The following is a 17,322-nucleotide window of genomic DNA, read 5'->3' on the forward strand; positions in this document are numbered from 1 at the left end:
CATAGTCTTCTCATTTCTCAGGTTGAAAACGAAGTACTGCTTGAGGTAATCTACACTGATTTTGCTACCTCCCCAAAGTCAACCCCAACAAACTGCAGACAGGGCATTCCAAAGTGTGTATGTCTATGGTGTGCACCATAGGATGTGTTCACACATTTTTCTTCTCTCTAATGAGCAGAGATTATATTAGCTTACTTTCCTTTGCCCAGTACTGTCATAACAGGCAAATTCCACCTGTCAAGCACTTGGGTTTGGGGAGAATTCTAAGACATCCATGGCATGAGTTTAAAAATCAGGCTTTATTAGGAAATTTATGCATGCCAAGAGTCCCTTGATCCTTTCATCATCCCAAAGAGAAGCATGCTGTGGCAGGGTGCTGCTGTTGCCACAGTTTGAGTCTGAGTCTCAGTGAAGAAATCCTGCTCTTTCATGTGTCCCCTTTTTATAGGTAAAGCAAGCGAAGCAGTTGTCAGTGCTTGGTACCTGAGAGCCTCAATGTAGTGTGCCAGCTGTTTTTATGAACTGTCAGAGAAAGACAAGCCCCTGGCTATTTTAATCTACCTGCCAAGGGGAGGAGGTCACAGGTCCTGTGGGAAACTGAGCATAGGTACAAACTCACACACTGGATGAAGGAGGCAACCCATTCTCCCTCACCTTGTCCCACCAGTTTAATCCCAGAGGCAACAGGGTCAATCCAGGTTTGACATTGTGCAGTTTTAAGGACAGAGAGCCACTTTTGAATAACAATTTTAAATACGTCTGTTACATCAGAAGAGTACCAAAGTCTGTACAGATCACAAAGAGAATACCACCATAAAATCAGATTTAAATGATACATTCTAACAGCAATAGAGTTTCACAAAATAAGCAAAAGACCTGTGAAAATAGGGGTTAAGTCACCAAATGACAGATATCAAAGAGAATTTAAAATATTTACATGTGATCATTAAAACAGCATAGGCAATGAACAGTAATTCATCTCCTAAAGTAATAGGAAGATTGCTTTAAACCAATAAAGACTAAAATATTCTAAGGTTGCTCAACTTTATTCTTTTTCATGTTCATATATTTATTATAGTAGACAGCTTTTGGGAGGATAACATTCATTTTTTTAAAAGAAAAAGTTTTAAGTTAAAATAAAATTAGTGTCCAAGTGAGAAACTGAGAAAGAATTGTAAATGCAGCTTGTGGAACTCTCCAGGGTTCTTATTTTAGACCCTAAGGTAAGAACGTCGGAGTGAAAGCCCCCAAAAGTACTTTACATTCCATCATTGAACAATTGTATCTCCAACTCTAAATGTAACGAAAAGGAAAAGGAGAACAAAAGAATAAAATACTAGGAAAACCAACGTGTACAGAGGAGTTCAGTGAGTAGAGAAGCTAAGAGGGATGTGGCTCTTAACGGACTGCTCAAAGTACAGGCAGAAAAGGGGTAACCAGCTATTCTCCCTTCTCATATTCTGCATTCTGTACCCACCCAAACTCCAAACCTCTTGCACACACTTCAGAAATTAGAGGTAAAAATATTCAGGTTTCTGACAGAAGGGTAGGGTGGAGTCCAGGGTGCAACTACTGAATGCTTAGTTTATTTCTAACCTGGCTAAAAAGCCACCTTCTCCATGAAGGCTTCTGTCTCCACTGGTGCGAACATCTCAAGGGCAGGAGTTAGGTCTTCTTGGTATTCATGACTGGCTCTTAGGCAGATGCTCCATAAATGGGCACTGAATTAAATAAGAATATAGATTTAGGGTGGTGCTTTCATTAACCTCAATGAGAAACATTTCATGGTTTGTTTAGCTAAAATAAATAGATTCAGGTTTTGTATCAAATTTATCTCACTTATAAACTTGGCAAATCTGCTTTTAAGCTTCACATATAATCTGAAAGTGCTGACAACATGTGTCACAAGCTCACGTCTACATTATGATCCAATGGTGGGAAGTGAAATCTAAAGTGACTTATATCACCTTGCTGCGATTTCTAATAAAAGCAAAGCACAAAGCCATGAGTCACTGTCAATAAGGTGAGCATGCCACAAATCTAAGGGACCAATGTAACAGGCATGGAGAGGGAGAATACTAGATTAGCATTCTCACTGGCAGGACCCTCAATGGTTCCACAAATCACTCATGAAAATGCTTATTGTAGAGAGAAAATATTTGTCCATATTATAAAAGGATATATTTATAACAACAGTCATAACAAAGTATAACACAACAATTTATTATGGTAATAAGCTTCCAATTAAGACACAATGGAGGCTCTGGTTAGGATCATAGCTTGGAATGAATGAAGTGCACTGGTTGGAGTGTCAAGCATTTTTATCAAATACCTACATAGTCCTCCAGCTGAGAGTTTCATTAACCTTCTGTTTTCAAAGATACTAAATTCACATGTATATTTAAAGTGTTTTCTAGTTTGAAGCATAAAATAACATTTAGTTTTATAGTAAATCAAGCACATTCTGATACATAACTGAATAGAGTACTCCTCAAAATATCATATTTTCCAAGGTCAGTCATACATTTTGTTTATTTGAGGTCTTAAATACCTAGAGAATAAGGACTTCTTTTTCTATTATATCCATCTCAGAGTCTTGTACATATAGGCAATTGATACATGTGATTTGATGGCATAATATAGAGACCCCTTAATTGCTGGTCAGTACGAACTGAATTATTTAGCTATAGTACCATGGGCTAGAGGCATTGCTTACCTATACCTATTTAAATAAAAGCCATTTCTATGAAGCTGTTAGTAAATTATCACCTGGTTAAACACTGGATACCTTTGTGCTTCATGATCTAGGGAAACTGTAGGGAAATATATAAAGCATTAATGTGACCCTTGCCTTCAAAATTATAATCTCACTGAAAAAGTAAAGCTTGCGTTTTTAAAAATTACATTACCAAAATATAATGCCTCAAATAATAGAATAAATATAACATCTATTTCAAAAATAAATTTTAGCCAAGGAAATAAGACAACAATGGAGAACTATAGCTCAAACACTAGTGGAGACTTCTCAGTAGGGCATTTAGGATCTTTTATAATCCAGCCCTGAACTACCTTTGTAGTGGTATTTCTCTTCGACTTCCCAGCCCCTATCCACCAATGCTGTATATTCTGGCCAAAATAGAACATTCCTCTCTTCCCAAACTCTTCCATGCTCTTATATCCTATTTATACGGCTATCCGACCCCATTTCTCAATGTAAAATAATCTAACTATGGCAAAATTACTAGTATTTACTAATATCTGTGTTCCCCTCTTCTATTTGGGCATATGGCTAAAATATATTTTCCCACCCTCCTTGTACTTAGATGTGGCTACATATATGAATCACAGAAAGTAAAATGTGAATGGAAGGAATGGGGCCACTTTTTGACTTCCATCTGTAGACCACTTATTCTAAAGATCTGGGAGACGGTAAAGCAACAGTAGGAAGAATCCAAGGTCCCCAAATCATTCTGTGACACGCAGTCACCTTCCACCACTGCTGACCTGCTTTGAGCTGTTGGCCTGTGACCTGAGTGAAAAATAAATCACCTATGATGTTATGCCACTGAGATTTGGGAGTTTCTCTGTTGTAGCAGCTAGCATTATTCACCTTAACTGATATATTCATTTATCTTTTCGTCATAGATCAAAGTTTCCTCCACTCAAAGTCTTTCCCTCTGCAGAATTAATCACCCTCTGCATTTTGTTCCCAGAGCATTTATTATGTATATTTATTATTTATTGCTGTCTGAATCAGCTTGTGAGATCCTTGAAAGCAGATACTATTTTATTTAACTTTGAATTCTTAACACCTAACCCATAGTAGACACTCAATGAATGTTTACTGAAAGTGGTTAAATGATTGATAGTATCTGAGAAAACTGCATTAATCTAACAGAAAGCTTATATATGAGTTTGACTTAGAACACAACAGAAATTTTAAAAAAAGATTTTTCATGGTTGGTGAGAAAACATTACTGCTGGATCCAGCAATGTATTCAATTCACACTTGAATGTCATGCTTAAACAGCATTTCCTTGGATAAACATGGCTCATTTTTTTCCTCCCCTTTTAATACTTAGCAATGTGAATCATCAAATCCAGCCACAATAAACGCATCTCCTCTTAGTTGCCCCTTAGGGGTTAAGTGACAACCTGCTGGTAAATAATTATGATCCGTTGCAATTTTCCAGAATGGTTTTATTTTTCCTTTTGACAAAGGAAAATAGACGATAGATGTATACATCTGGTATTCATTCAATAATAATCTAGCCACAAGTAATTGAAAAAAGGTCTGCTGAACAAATGTTAACATAAAACTGAAAATTTGCAAAGGTTTATAGTCTATGTCACCAAGAATTGAAACAAAACCCATACCTTTCCAAGGCGTTTGTAAGTCTTACGTACTTACTTCCCTCCCAAAGCTGCATCACACAGCACAGGGTTTCTTGGGGATTATAGGTGGAACGAAGCAAGCACACGTGCACACCCACACACATGCACACACAGGATAAAATTAGATTAAGTTGCGGGCTTAAATAACAACAGGGACAACATATTCTATCTCCTGCAGCTCCTATGAGCCATTGTGACTCCTAGCAAGGGCAGAGAGCCGTCGCTACACTGTCTGCTCAAGGTAGGATCTCACAGGATCTAAAAGCACAATTTTTTCTAAACCACTGCCCTTTAACAAAACTCAGGGCTGCTATCACTATTCCAGAAGAAGTAAACTAACATGGAGTTCTCTTGATTCTCAAGCCAAAATCAGCCTGAGGAAGGCCCAATTTTCATGTAGGAGAAATGAAAACTGGAGGATAGAAAGTAATAAGAGGGTAGAAAGCCCAGATGCCTCTAAAAATAACTGCATGTCAGCATTTTGGGAAGCCCATTTCCCTGAGTCTGCCTGCTTCATTCTGATACCCTTTCATCTAGTTGGCTGTCATATGAATTTGGTCCGAAAGCAATGATCAAAAATTCATTTCACTACACACAAAACTATGCCACCCTTTAGGAAGAAGCAAACAAGTATGATTTTCACATTTTCTAAAATGCTATTATATCTTTTTTGCTAGGAAATACTGATGGATATAACTTCCCAAACATAATAATTATTCTGGTAAAACAAAAGAAAGTGGGCCAAAAGAAAACATTAGGAAACCTGTGATCTTTATCAGAAAATTTTCCTATTAAAAAAATTCCAGAGTAGGAATTGAGAACACATTTTGACAGCGATGCCTGCTAATATTTAAAACATTAAAAAGGCAATGAAAAAACAAGACTTTAATCTTTTTTAGAAATGTGAAATCTCTTAAAACTGCTCTCTTTCATTGCATTTTGTGATAACTAACTAGGACGCACTTTATTTTTCCTTCCAAAGGCAAAGAGGGCAAAGAATGTGGCAAACAATTTTACACTCATGCTCTACATCCGGCCAGGTGGTCACCACACAGTGGTTTCTAATATGAGGCACCCTAACATCAAAGCCTTTTACATTGTTAAAAAGAAAGAAAGAAAGAAAGGTATAGTAGCAATGAATTCATTAGCACAAAAAAGGACAGCAGTGTGTATCAAACGCAAATCTTATGCACATCTTCATATTCCCTTGGTTATGCTTCCTCCCACCTGGGGAGCTAAGTTTCCACCACCAGCATCACCTGCTCTGGGAGCGTTGAATGTTCTCTTGTGGCTGTGGCTGGGTAGTGGGACCTCTCAGTTACCCAGCTGAAGTTTCTGGATTCTCTGGCCACTCACAGATGTGGGAGCTGGCAGCCCACACTACAGCTGGAGAGGCCAATGCAACCTGGAAATGTGAGGGAATTCACTCCCCAAGTGGTGAACTCTGCTCTGTGAGAATGGGGAGACAGCAGGGCAGATAAATGCCCTCACCTCTCTTTTTCACTGTTGTGAAGCGTGGTTCTTTTCTCCAGCCTATCCAGTAGAGTTCCATGTGCCAAGTGGGTGCAGTTGCACAGCCAATGGCTGTGTCCCTTGGTGGCCTTGAGAAGCAGTAACCAGCCCTGGAACCACTGCTTCCTGTTGCTTTACTTCCTCCCTTGCCTCCCTGCCCTTTAAAAATTATGGTAAAAAGCACATAAATGTTACCATCTTAACTTTATTTAAGTGTATAGTCCAGGAGTGTTAAGTATATTTAAATTGTTGGGCAACAGATCTCTACAACTCTTTCATCTTGCAAAACTGAAACCCCACGGCCACTGAGCACCGACTCCCCGTTTCCCCTGCCCCAGACCCTGGCAGCCACCAGTCTACTTTCTGCTTCTATGAGTTTGACTACTTTAGACACCTCACAGGAGTTCAATCATATCGTATTTGTCTTCTGGTGACTCCCTTCCCTTTTCCCTCATCTCACCGGCCTGAATTTGTATATCCCTAATGAAGCATTAGTATTTCGATCCTTGCTTCAGGGTAGTCTCTAGAAAATTCTGGCTGGGATGCCATGTTCTGTATAACTGAGCATTAACTCATTGGAGCAGTGAACCTGTCTCATGAAAATAGATCCTTGACTTGGATATCAAAACTAGTATAAAACTTGTATCATATAATAATGTTCCATTTCGTAAGAACCCTTTTTCTGATGAACACCTGGTTCTCATTTCATAGAGCCTCAATAATGGTGGGAATGAAGGAGTGCTAATGAAGGTGGTGGTGGCAGTGGGTGGTAGAAGAGGCAGTTAACTAGCATTAAGCTCTTTGAGCCAGGCACCATGTATTATCTCATTTAATCCTGCCTGCAATGAGGTAAATTTCATTATTGCCATATGATACATACCATCATTACCAGTTGACAACTGAAAATGTCAAGGTTAATCAAGAACTTGTCTGAGACCACAGTGTCAATGAATGGCAAAACTGGGGTTTGAGTCTAAGCTCTTCTGCCCTCAGAGACTGCCATTAACCATGTGATGTTACAGATAACTGCCTCTATCTCAGTCAAATCCATCTAAACCTTATGTGCCAGAAACTTAATTTTTAATTTTTGTGAGTACACAGTAGGTGTATATATTTATGGGATACATGAAATATTTTGATAAAGGCATATAGGGACATCATTATCACATGAGGGTAAATGAGGTATCCATCACTTCTGGTACTTATCATTTCTTTATATTACAAATGATCTAATTATTCTTTTAATTTTAAATGTACAATAAATTATTGTTGACTGTCATCACCCTGTTGTGCTATCAAATACTAGATCTCATTCATCTGTTTAACTATATTTTTTTTACCCATTAGCCATCCCTCCTCTCTTCCCTCCCACACTACCCTTCCCAGCCTCTGGTAACCACCTTACGTGAGTTGAATTGTTTTCATTTTTAGCACCCACAAATAAGTGAGAATATGTGAAGTTTGTCTTTCTGTGTCTGGCCTATTTCACTTAACATAATGACCTTTAGTTCCATCCATGTTATTGTAAATGATAAGATCTCATTTTTTGGGCATATAATAGTCAATTCTGTATAAGTACCACATTTCCTTTATCCATTCATCTGCTGATTAACAATTAGGTTGCTTCCAAATCTTGGCTACTGTGAATAGTGCTTCAGTATGTATAGGAGTATTGCAAATACTTCCTCGATATACTAATTTCCTTTCTTTTGGGTATATACCTAGCAGTCAGATTGCAGGACCATATGGTAGCTCCATTTTCAGATTTTTAAGGGACCTCCAAATTGTTCTCCATAGTGGTTGTACTAATTTGTATTCCCACAACAGTGTACAAGGGTTCCCTTTTCTCTACATCCTCATCAACATTTGCTATTGCCTGTCTTTTGGATAAAAGTCATTTTAACTGGAGTAAGATGATATCTCACTGTAGTTTTGATTTGCATTTCTCTGATGATCAATGATGGGGAGCACCTTTCAGGAACTTTGCTCATTGCTTTACATTCATCTTTTTGGTTGTTGTCAAATCCCCAACACAATTCTATGAAATGAAAAAGCCTCACTGATGCATAAAAAGTCGTATTATTTTTACCCAAATAAATCTAGGAAGAAAATAAAGCTCCCATATATTTTACTATAAAAATAAAACAGAAAAAATTATAAAATCTGTGAAAAACAGCATATATTTACAAAATGTAGCTGGTTTAGAAATATTTTTAAAAAGCAAGATGTATTAGTTTGTTTTCATGCTGGTGATAAAGATATACCCGAAACTGGGAACAAAAAGAGGCTTAATTGGACTTACAGTTCCACATGACTGGGGAGGCCTCAGAATCATGGTGGGAGGTGAAAGGCATTTCTTACATGGTGGCAGCAAGAGAAAAATGAGGAACAAGCAAAAGCAGAAACCCCTGATAAACCCATAAGATCTTGTGAGACTTACTCACTATCACAAGAATAGCACAGGAAAGACTGGCCCTCATGATTCAATTACCCCCACCCCTGGGTTCCTCCTACAATACATGGGAATTCTGGGAGACACAATTCAAGTTGAGATTTGGGTAGGGACAAAACCAAATCAGATCATTCTGTCCCTAGCCCCTCTAAATCTCATGTCTTCACATTTCAAAACCAATCATGCTTTCCCAACAGTCCCCCAAAGTCTTAACTCAACTCAGCATTAACCCAAAAGTCCACAGTCCAAAGTCTCATCTGAGACAAGGCAAGTCCCTTCTGCCCATGAGCCTGCAAAATCAAAAGCAAGCTAGTTACTTCCAAGATACAATGGAGGTACAGGTATCGGGTAAACACAGCCATTCCAAATGGGAGAAATTGGCCCAAACAAAGGGGAGACAGGGCCCATGCAAGTCCAAAATCCAGAACGGCAGTCAAATTTTAAAGCTACAAAATGATCTCCTTTGACTCCAGGTCTCACATCCAGGTCATGTTAATACAAGAGGCAGGTTCCCATGGTCTTGGGCAGCTCTGCTCCTGTGACTTTTCAGGGTACAGCCTCCCTCCTGGCTGCTTTCATGGGTTGGCATTGAGTGTCTGCAGCTTTTCCAGGCACACGGTTCAAGTTGTCAGTGGATCTACCATTCTGGGGTCTGGAGAACAGTGGCCCTCTTCTCACAGCTCCGCCCCCAGTAGGGACTCTGTATGGGTGCTCCCACCCCACATTTCCCTTCTGCACTGCCCTAGTAGAAGTTCTCCATGAGGGCCCCGCCCCTGCAGCAAACTTTTGCCTGGGCATCCAGGAGTTTCCATACATCTTCTGAAACCTAGGCGGAGGTGCCCAAACCTCAATTTTTTACTTCTGTGCACCCACAGGCTCAACACCATGTGGAAGCTGCCAAGGCTTGGGGCTTCCATCCTCTGAAGCCACAGCCTGAGCTCTACATTGGCCCCTTTCAGCCATGGCTGGAGCTGCAGGGCACCAAGTCCCCAGGCTGCACACAGCACAGCAACCCTGGGTCCAGCCCACAAAACCACTTTTTCCTCCTGGGCCTCTGGGCCTGTGATGGGAGGAGCTGCCATGAAGGTCTCTGACATGGCCTGGAGGCATCTTCCCCATGGTCTTGGGGATTAACATTAGGCTCCATGCTACTTATGCAAATTTCTGCATTCAGCTTGAATTTCTCCTAAAAAAAAAAAAAAAAAAAAAAGTGGGTTTCTCTTTTCTACTGCATCAGGCTGCAAATTTTCTGAACTATTATGCTGTTTCCCTTTTAAAATGAAATGCTTTTAATAGCACCCAAGTCACTTTTGAATGCTTTGCTGCTTTGAAGTTTCTTCCGCCAGATACCCTAAATCATCTCTCTCAAGTTCAAAGTTCCACAAATCTCTAGGGCAGGGGCAAAATGCCGCCAGTCTCTTTGCTAAAACATAACAATAATCACCTTTGCTCCAGTTCCCAACAAGTACCTCATCTCCATCTGAGACCACCTAAGCTTGGACCTTATTGTTCATAACACTATCAGCAGTTTTTTTTTTTTTTTGAGATGGAGTCTCACTCTGTCACCCAGGCTGGAGTGCAGTGGTGCAATCTCAGCTCACTGCAAGCTCCCCCTCCCAGTTCACACCATTCTCCTTCCTCAGCCTCCAGAGTAGCTGGGACTAAAGGCACCCGCCACCACGACTGGCTAAGTTTTTGTGGTTTTAGTAGAGATGGGGTTTCACCGTGTTAGCCAGGATAGTTTCAATCTCCTCACCTCGTGATCTGTCCACGTTGGTCTCCCAAAGTGCTGGGATTACAGGTGTGAGCCACCTTGCCCAGCACACTATCAGCATTTTTATTAAAGCCATTCAACAAGTCTCTAGGAGGTTCCCAACTTTCCCACATTTTCCTGTCTTCTGAGCCCTCCAAACTGTTCCAAACTCTGCCTGTTACCCAGTCCCAAAGTTGCTTCCATATTTTCAAGTACCTTTTCAGCAACGCCCTACTCCTGGTACCAATTTACCATATTAGTTCGCTTTCACACTGCTGATAAAAACATACCCAAAACATACCCTTTGTGGGGGAAGGAGGTTTAATTGGACTTACAGTTCCACATAGCTGGGGAGGCCTCAGAATCATGGTGGGAGGCAAAAAGCACTTCTTACATGGTGGTGGCAAGAGAACAATGAAGAAGAAGCAAAAGCAGAAGCCCTTGATAAACCCATCAGATCTCATGAGACTTATTCACTATCATGAGAATAACACAAGAAATACCGAACCCCATGATTCAATTACCTTCCTGTGGGTTCCTCCCACAATGTGTGGGAATTCTGGGAGATACAATTCAAGCTGAGATTTGGGTGGGGACATAGCCAAACCATATCACGAGAAATACTTCTGAAAACAAAAAAAGTATTATGAATTCAACTAGAGATAAAAATGCCTGCACAATGAAGATTATACAATACGAATATTCCACACATCTCAATTTGATCTGGAACTTTTCTCAGATCAAACTTCAAATCCTGTTAATGAGCAATTTTTTTTAATTCCCCAAAAGTAGCCTGGGGCACCTTTGTCTGTTAAAATGACCCAGTGTGTCAGATAGGTACTAGAATGCAGTGAAAGCTTTGAGCTCTACAGAACTCCCAAATTACCACGCAGTGTAAGATAGCATAGTATATTACGATTTATTCAAATTTATTAGTCCATGCCCTTCAACTGACTTTGCAAAATGGTCTCTGCCTTCTTGCCTTTGTACATCGTGAGCACAATCAGACATTTACTTCTATCCCATTCTTTCCTTTTCAGCTCTCCCTACCCCTTCCTGCTTGACCCCAATGTAACAGATCCTTAGCTAAATCTTGCCTTTCCTCTATCCCAAGCATCACTACAGACAAACCTTTCTCAAGTACAAGTCTTTTCTCCACTCAAAAATTTCCATGGTTTCTCCTTTGTGTCTTCCAAATTAAATATATGCATCTTCGTCTGTCATCCAAGCTCACACATCTGCCATGTCCTCCAGCCAGAGCTCGATGCAAGTCTTCCATGATGCTTTTTGCTACAGCTTATTTCTACATATTTGCTTATTGTTTCCTTACCTAAAAGGAAGCCTGTACTGCCTCATCCCCAGCCTTTCCAATCCTTCAGAGCCCTTCTCTAATGTTCCCACAAAGCCTCATTTCCTTCCTCCATTAAATGTAATCTCTTCTTTTCCTTGTTCCCCACCACATTGGAATTGTGCCTCTCCTATGGCACCCAGTTAACTCTGCCATGCATCATCTCCCTACTCAACTGAAAGCTTCTCAAGGACAGGTATTTCATATCAAACTGTGCCTTTCCTTTGGAGTCTAGCTCACAGGAGGACCCATTAAATATACTTTTAAAGGAAGTAGAATCTTCAAGACAGCAGTCTCAAGGACTTATGGTGTTAATAAGCTGAGTGCTGAGGGAATCCTAGATCTAGAGGAATCAAACCCCAGCTTTCTCAAGTCTCTGTGTTTCATCAAGCAACTAAACAAGACAGAAGCAACAAATGTGGTGGAGCAAGGAAAAGCATGGGTTCTGCAGCCATGTAGCCTGGGGTAAGTCCTGGCTCTACCCCATGCCAGCTATGATGTGAAACTTGGGCAGGTTACTTATTTCTCTCGGCCTTGGTTTCTTTACCTGTAAAATGAGGAGAGTTACCATTTCCTATCCTTCAGAGTTGTTAAGAAAAATAAATCACTTAATATTTGTATAGCACTTAACTCAGAGCCTGGCACATAATAAACTAAAATAATATGAAAAGTAGGTCTCCATGGTTTTGCTCTTCCCATGATTATGATATTCAATTTTGAGATACAGGCATTTTGAACTTGGAGATACTTTCTAGTGATTTATACTTGCTCAGTATGAACTTTCCTCAATAGTAAGTGTCAAGGCCTAACTGTCAACAAGGAGATTCTAGACTGAAGACAATTTACCTGGCCCCAAGGAAGATTCCTACTCCACAACTGCATTAACAGTTTCATTTGCTCCTGGTCAGAGGAGGCTAGGAGGACCCCAATCCCTGATCAGAGGAGCCTACAATGAAAAACAAGGGGATGGAACTTCTTAGTCTTAGTCTTCTTGTTAGTCTTCCTTTCCCTCTCTCATTTTCTTGTCACCACTGTTAATACTTTTCTTATTTTCTCTTTATTGTTAATTTCAATAATGCATGCTGTACAACTTCATATATGCTGTACAACTTAATATATGCTGTAAAACTTAAAATATGTGGCTAAACATCTGCTTAAATTCTTCGGTGCATAGATGCAATAGTTGGTTCAATTCAATTCTACAAACACCACTAGCACCATTCTGCACAAGGCATTGTGCTTATGCTGGGAAATCAAAAAGAAATGAGCCAAGGTCCCTGCCCTCCAGGAAACTCATGTTTATTTAAAGGAGACAGACATGAACACACACAACTGCAAGGCAATGTATTAAATGCTTTAATCAGAGCATATACAATGTGCAGTGGTTACGCAGATTGATTCTGCCCTGGGGATTGGCTTTATTAAAACATCTAACAAATTAATAAACAATACTGGTTGATTTCATTTCATCATTCTCTGTGCTTAATGTGTTTTGTATATGAGGCTGTTAGCAGGGGTTGTTGAGCTGAAGTACAGAGAAGTCACTGATCATCACAGTCTTGATATTCTGTTTACAGAAACCATGCCCACATAGTTTGTTCTGTTACTGAAAAATGCAAATGAAAGTGACACAATTATACATTTCAAAAGTTATAAATTTTTAAAAATTTTTTCTAATTTAAAATTGAATTATTAGATCTCTACTGCTAAGCTAATCCTTGCTGTCCTTAAAGCAAGGACCAGGTGCATTTGTTTTCCTTTGAACTTCCACTATCAGATTCAGATTCTGATCCTCTAAACTACAAAGGCCACTGGCTGCAACTCCAACTAGAAATCAGATACCCTGGCAATCTATTCTTTCTTCCAAACTTCCCTCAAAATCAGCTAGTCATTTGCCAGTTTGAATTGATGTTCCATCTAGCCTACCCCTCTACATGTTATCTAGTCTTAAGAAATAAGCTCCACCTCAGACATGTTTTCCATGTAAAATTACAAACAACTACCGGTCTGACCACAGTCAATGATAATTCCCCAGGACTCAGCTTGACAGGGACAAAGAATGAAGGGAAAGAAAACTAGATGCTTGCCAGTATGACTGTTAAATGTCAGCTATTTTGGAGTTTATCCCCATATGAGATATTTCTTTTGTACTGTGAGGATGATCACTGGAAAAAAACGTGACAACATAATAAAGCCACGGAAGACAACCCCATCATTACAGCTGCAGGAAATAAAACACAGATTAATGTCACCAAAGCACATGTCAGGAGGGATAATGATGATGTATACAAATGAATCTTCTCATCCTGGACAAAGAACTTAAGTACCACCTAAAACCGGGTAGTAATTATATACAAATCACCAACGACAATGCTATCTGCTAAGCATGTATTATGCTCACACATTTTCAAAGAGTTTGTTTTGTATTTTTCTCTCAAAATTCTCCTGAAGTCTTCCCACTTGTATTCAAGTGACACAAATTACAAAGTGGTGCAGCAAGCACTGACATTGCCTAACACGGCAAATGCAGCCTGCCATGGACAGCTATGGGACATTGTGTCCATACTCCAAGTGCCAAGAGCGAGCTGTGAACAAGAAAGCTGTACAGCTGTGAACGAGAGCAGCAAGAGTGATGTGGACTATGCAGAGGGGCCATTTGGCTGTCCAAATCAAAACTAGATATAAACAATCATTTGGAAAAATAGGTTCCATTTGTGTTTCTGGTCACAGAAAACTGCCCAGAGACTGAAAAATAATGAGAAAGAATCTGAAGCCAATAGCTGATCAACATAAAGAATGTAAACTCCAGTTTGAATACCAGAGACAGAGGAAACTAGCATTATTTTACCTTGGCTCTAGGCCACAGCCGTCTATTAATTAATAGTCTTAATGTGGTTTAGCTACTGGATCATCATGTTTCATATCAGCCAAGTGCAACCTCAGGGCAACTGAACTGCCAGAAAACTGCTTTTTCATTTACAATGCTTTCCATGAGGAAAAGCATTACTGAGGAAAAGTTATTATTTTACTTATACTAAGACCTTTGACCAAAATTTATGCTCAACTTTTCAGGAAAGTGTTTACTTCATAGCAAGATGTTCACCAATAGTTGACAGCAAATTAATGGGTTACAATTACTGAAACCCCATCTATAATTTGTAAAACATGGCTACATTCTAGAAGGTTTTATATTTATTAGGACCTATTAAAATTCAGTTATTTGTAAGGACAAGGGGTGGAAAAGGAGTTTGTGTTTTTTCTCTCTTTTTCTTATATTTTTTCCTGTTGGGATAAAGTGTAACCAGGCATAAAAAATGTCACCTGCATTTGAGCAAAGCCCCCTATCTCTTGTGTGTTTTGCAAGGCTATTGCTGTGTTCTCCTACAGATAAGGAGGGCAGCTTAAGTAGTCTGTAAAAAAATATAAGAATAACAACAATATTACTAATCACAGCTAATTCTTATTTTGTGCTTCCTATGTTTCAGACATTGTTCTAAGCGCTTTTTGTGAATTAGCTCATTGAATCCTTATAAAACTTTATGAAGTAGGCTCTATTATTACCCTTACTGCATAGATGAGAAAGTTTAGGTGTGTGTATATATATATATATATATTTTTTTTTTCTCATAAGTTTATTTACTTGCAGCTTCAACAGAATGCAGAACTAGAAAGGAGATAGATTTCCTTATCTCACCAAATACGTACCCTTCATTGAAATCACATTTGGTCTTCCTCAATGATGGAACAGGCCCTTAGTCACAGCCTGTTCATCTGCCTGGTGACGATATTTCCTAGATTCTGAAACTCTCAAAGTTGAAGACAACCTTGGAGTCATTTAGGGCAATGCTGCACCCACTGCAGGAAGCATATTTTTTGAATGAGTTTCTAGCCTTCATTTGAACACCTCCAGCCTCTCTTATGGATGGAGAGCTCTGGATATCAAAGCTCTCATCATCCTTCGCACTCATGACAATCTTTGAAATGACTCCTCTTTAGAAGAAAAGATCTTCTTCCTTTGAAGTATTACTCTATGCAAGTGAAACAGGGGAATTGTCATAGTTTTTATTTTTTTAAATTAGATCTTACTTAAAATCAAGAGTGTGATATGGTGGACTTCCGCATAAGGGAATGAAGGGGGACTAATTCTCATCTGTGGGTTGGGACAGCTAATCCTCATTCCTAGTGGTCACCCGCTCCTTGCTTCACACTCCATGGTAGCTTCACATGGTTTCTCCACTGTGGAACATGCTGACTTTTTCTCACATTGCCTTAGGGAAAACCACTAGAAACAAATAATTTGTAGAATTGATGTTGAGCAGGAAGCTCTTGAGAAGTAAAGCTGAAGGAGTATTTTTCTTTTATAAATGGTATGAAAACTCACTATCCTTGCTCTATTTCAGTGAAAGAAATATACAATGGATTTGGAGGAAGAGGCAGAAATAGAAAAGGTGGGGACGTAGGAAGAAGTTGGGAGGAGAATGAACCAGGAGGAAATGACTGCAGACATAGGATGCCCTTAGTTAAATAGTGTGTGGGCACAGCTGATCTTCAGAACTTGCAGACCACTCAAGACTGTTCTGGTACCACCATCTAACTTTCTACACCTATGATCCATCCTCCTCCAGGACTCACTACACTGTGGCTCTTGTTTTTTTTCCGTACACTATGAAAATAAGAACAGAGGAAACATCTGAAGCTCATCCACACTGTGATATAAGTGACTGTTGACAACTCGAAACACTAGCCCCATGAAAAGTATATTTTTAACAAGAATTGAAATATCAAATCAAAGGGCTGAAGCTCCAGGTCTTGAATTTCGTATATTGACCAGGAATGGCAGAGATATCTGGGGAGTCAGAAGTCCTTTCCAGGACTGGCCTCCATTTCAGGGGCTCCCCTGGCCTTGCTATAAATGCACACCCAGATCTTCCAGATCTGTGCATGTGACCACTGTTCTAGAAGGTGGCTGGTATTCCAGGGACAGCTGGCATTCCCTTTCTTGCTCTTTCCAGCACACAGCACACACACCTTCATTAAAGCATTTGTCATACGGTACTTTGAGGTCACATGACTATGTCCCCCACCAGACTGAGCTCTTGGGGAGCAAACACTGGGCCTTGGTGATCTTTATGTTCTCAGCACTTCGTATCAGGCCTACATGGTCAACGATTCCTTCCACATGGCTGCCCTGTGAGGAACCAAACACACTCGGAAGAGCTCTGCATGGGTGGCCTTCCATGTAGGGACATTCAGTAACAGTACAGGAGGTTCTCACATTACGAGCAAGACCTTGACTTAAAGATCAACAGTCAGGGCCAAGGCTAGCTAATCTTTTCATTAAATTATAAATTTGTTAGTAACATGTTTGCGGATTTTATTTAATGGAATTCCAACTTGCTTTTTCCACTTCAGTGTTGATACAAACACATTCCCAGCAAGTCAAGTTTTGAGTAATACCTACTGAAGAATCCATTCATCATTAAGCAAACATTCCCTATGGATAAGAGAATGAACAAATGGATAAAGGATTCACTGCTACTTCCCCTTTTCCACTGGAATCTTCTACCCATTACAAATAAATTAGGTTTGTCTTTAAGTAACAGGAGACTCAAAATTCTATACTACAATGTTTTAATGCATTTATATAAAAGCTGAAATGAATTTTTTGTCATTTTCTGAATTAATTTCCTTAATCTTGCTACCAATCTAATCAGCTTTAAATCTCAGAAAGCCATTGGATAGCTTTTGAATATAAATGCTTTTATTTTATTTACTTTGGAAACTCAGTTTAAAATACTATTTTTTTTTTTTTTTTTGCCACAGAGAAGCACCTTTAAATTTCAGATTGTTTTTCAATAAAGG

General features: G+C 39.5%; 1 protein-coding gene across 8 annotated transcripts in view; it reads right to left on the bottom strand.

Annotated features, from left to right (window-relative positions):
* GRIP1 (glutamate receptor interacting protein 1) overlaps positions 1 to 17,322 on the bottom strand; it is a 723,532-nt gene that overhangs the window by 389,015 nt on the left and 317,195 nt on the right. Inside the window, exons 1-2 of one of the 8 annotated variants that reach the window (XM_073020924.1) lie at positions 10,637 to 15,060; positions 1,597 to 9,545 (exon numbers count right to left, since the gene is read on the bottom strand). The exons of the other annotated variants lie outside the window; for them this stretch is intronic. The gene's annotated coding sequence lies outside the window, so the exon portion shown is untranslated. Of the gene's footprint in view, positions 1 to 1,596; positions 9,546 to 10,636; positions 15,061 to 17,322 lie in introns of those variants that run through there. 8 annotated transcript variants of the gene reach the window in all.

The sequence above is a fragment of the Chlorocebus sabaeus genome, chromosome 11, assembly GCF_047675955.1.
Source record: "Chlorocebus sabaeus isolate Y175 chromosome 11, mChlSab1.0.hap1, whole genome shotgun sequence".
NCBI lineage: Eukaryota > Metazoa > Chordata > Mammalia > Primates > Cercopithecidae > Chlorocebus > Chlorocebus sabaeus.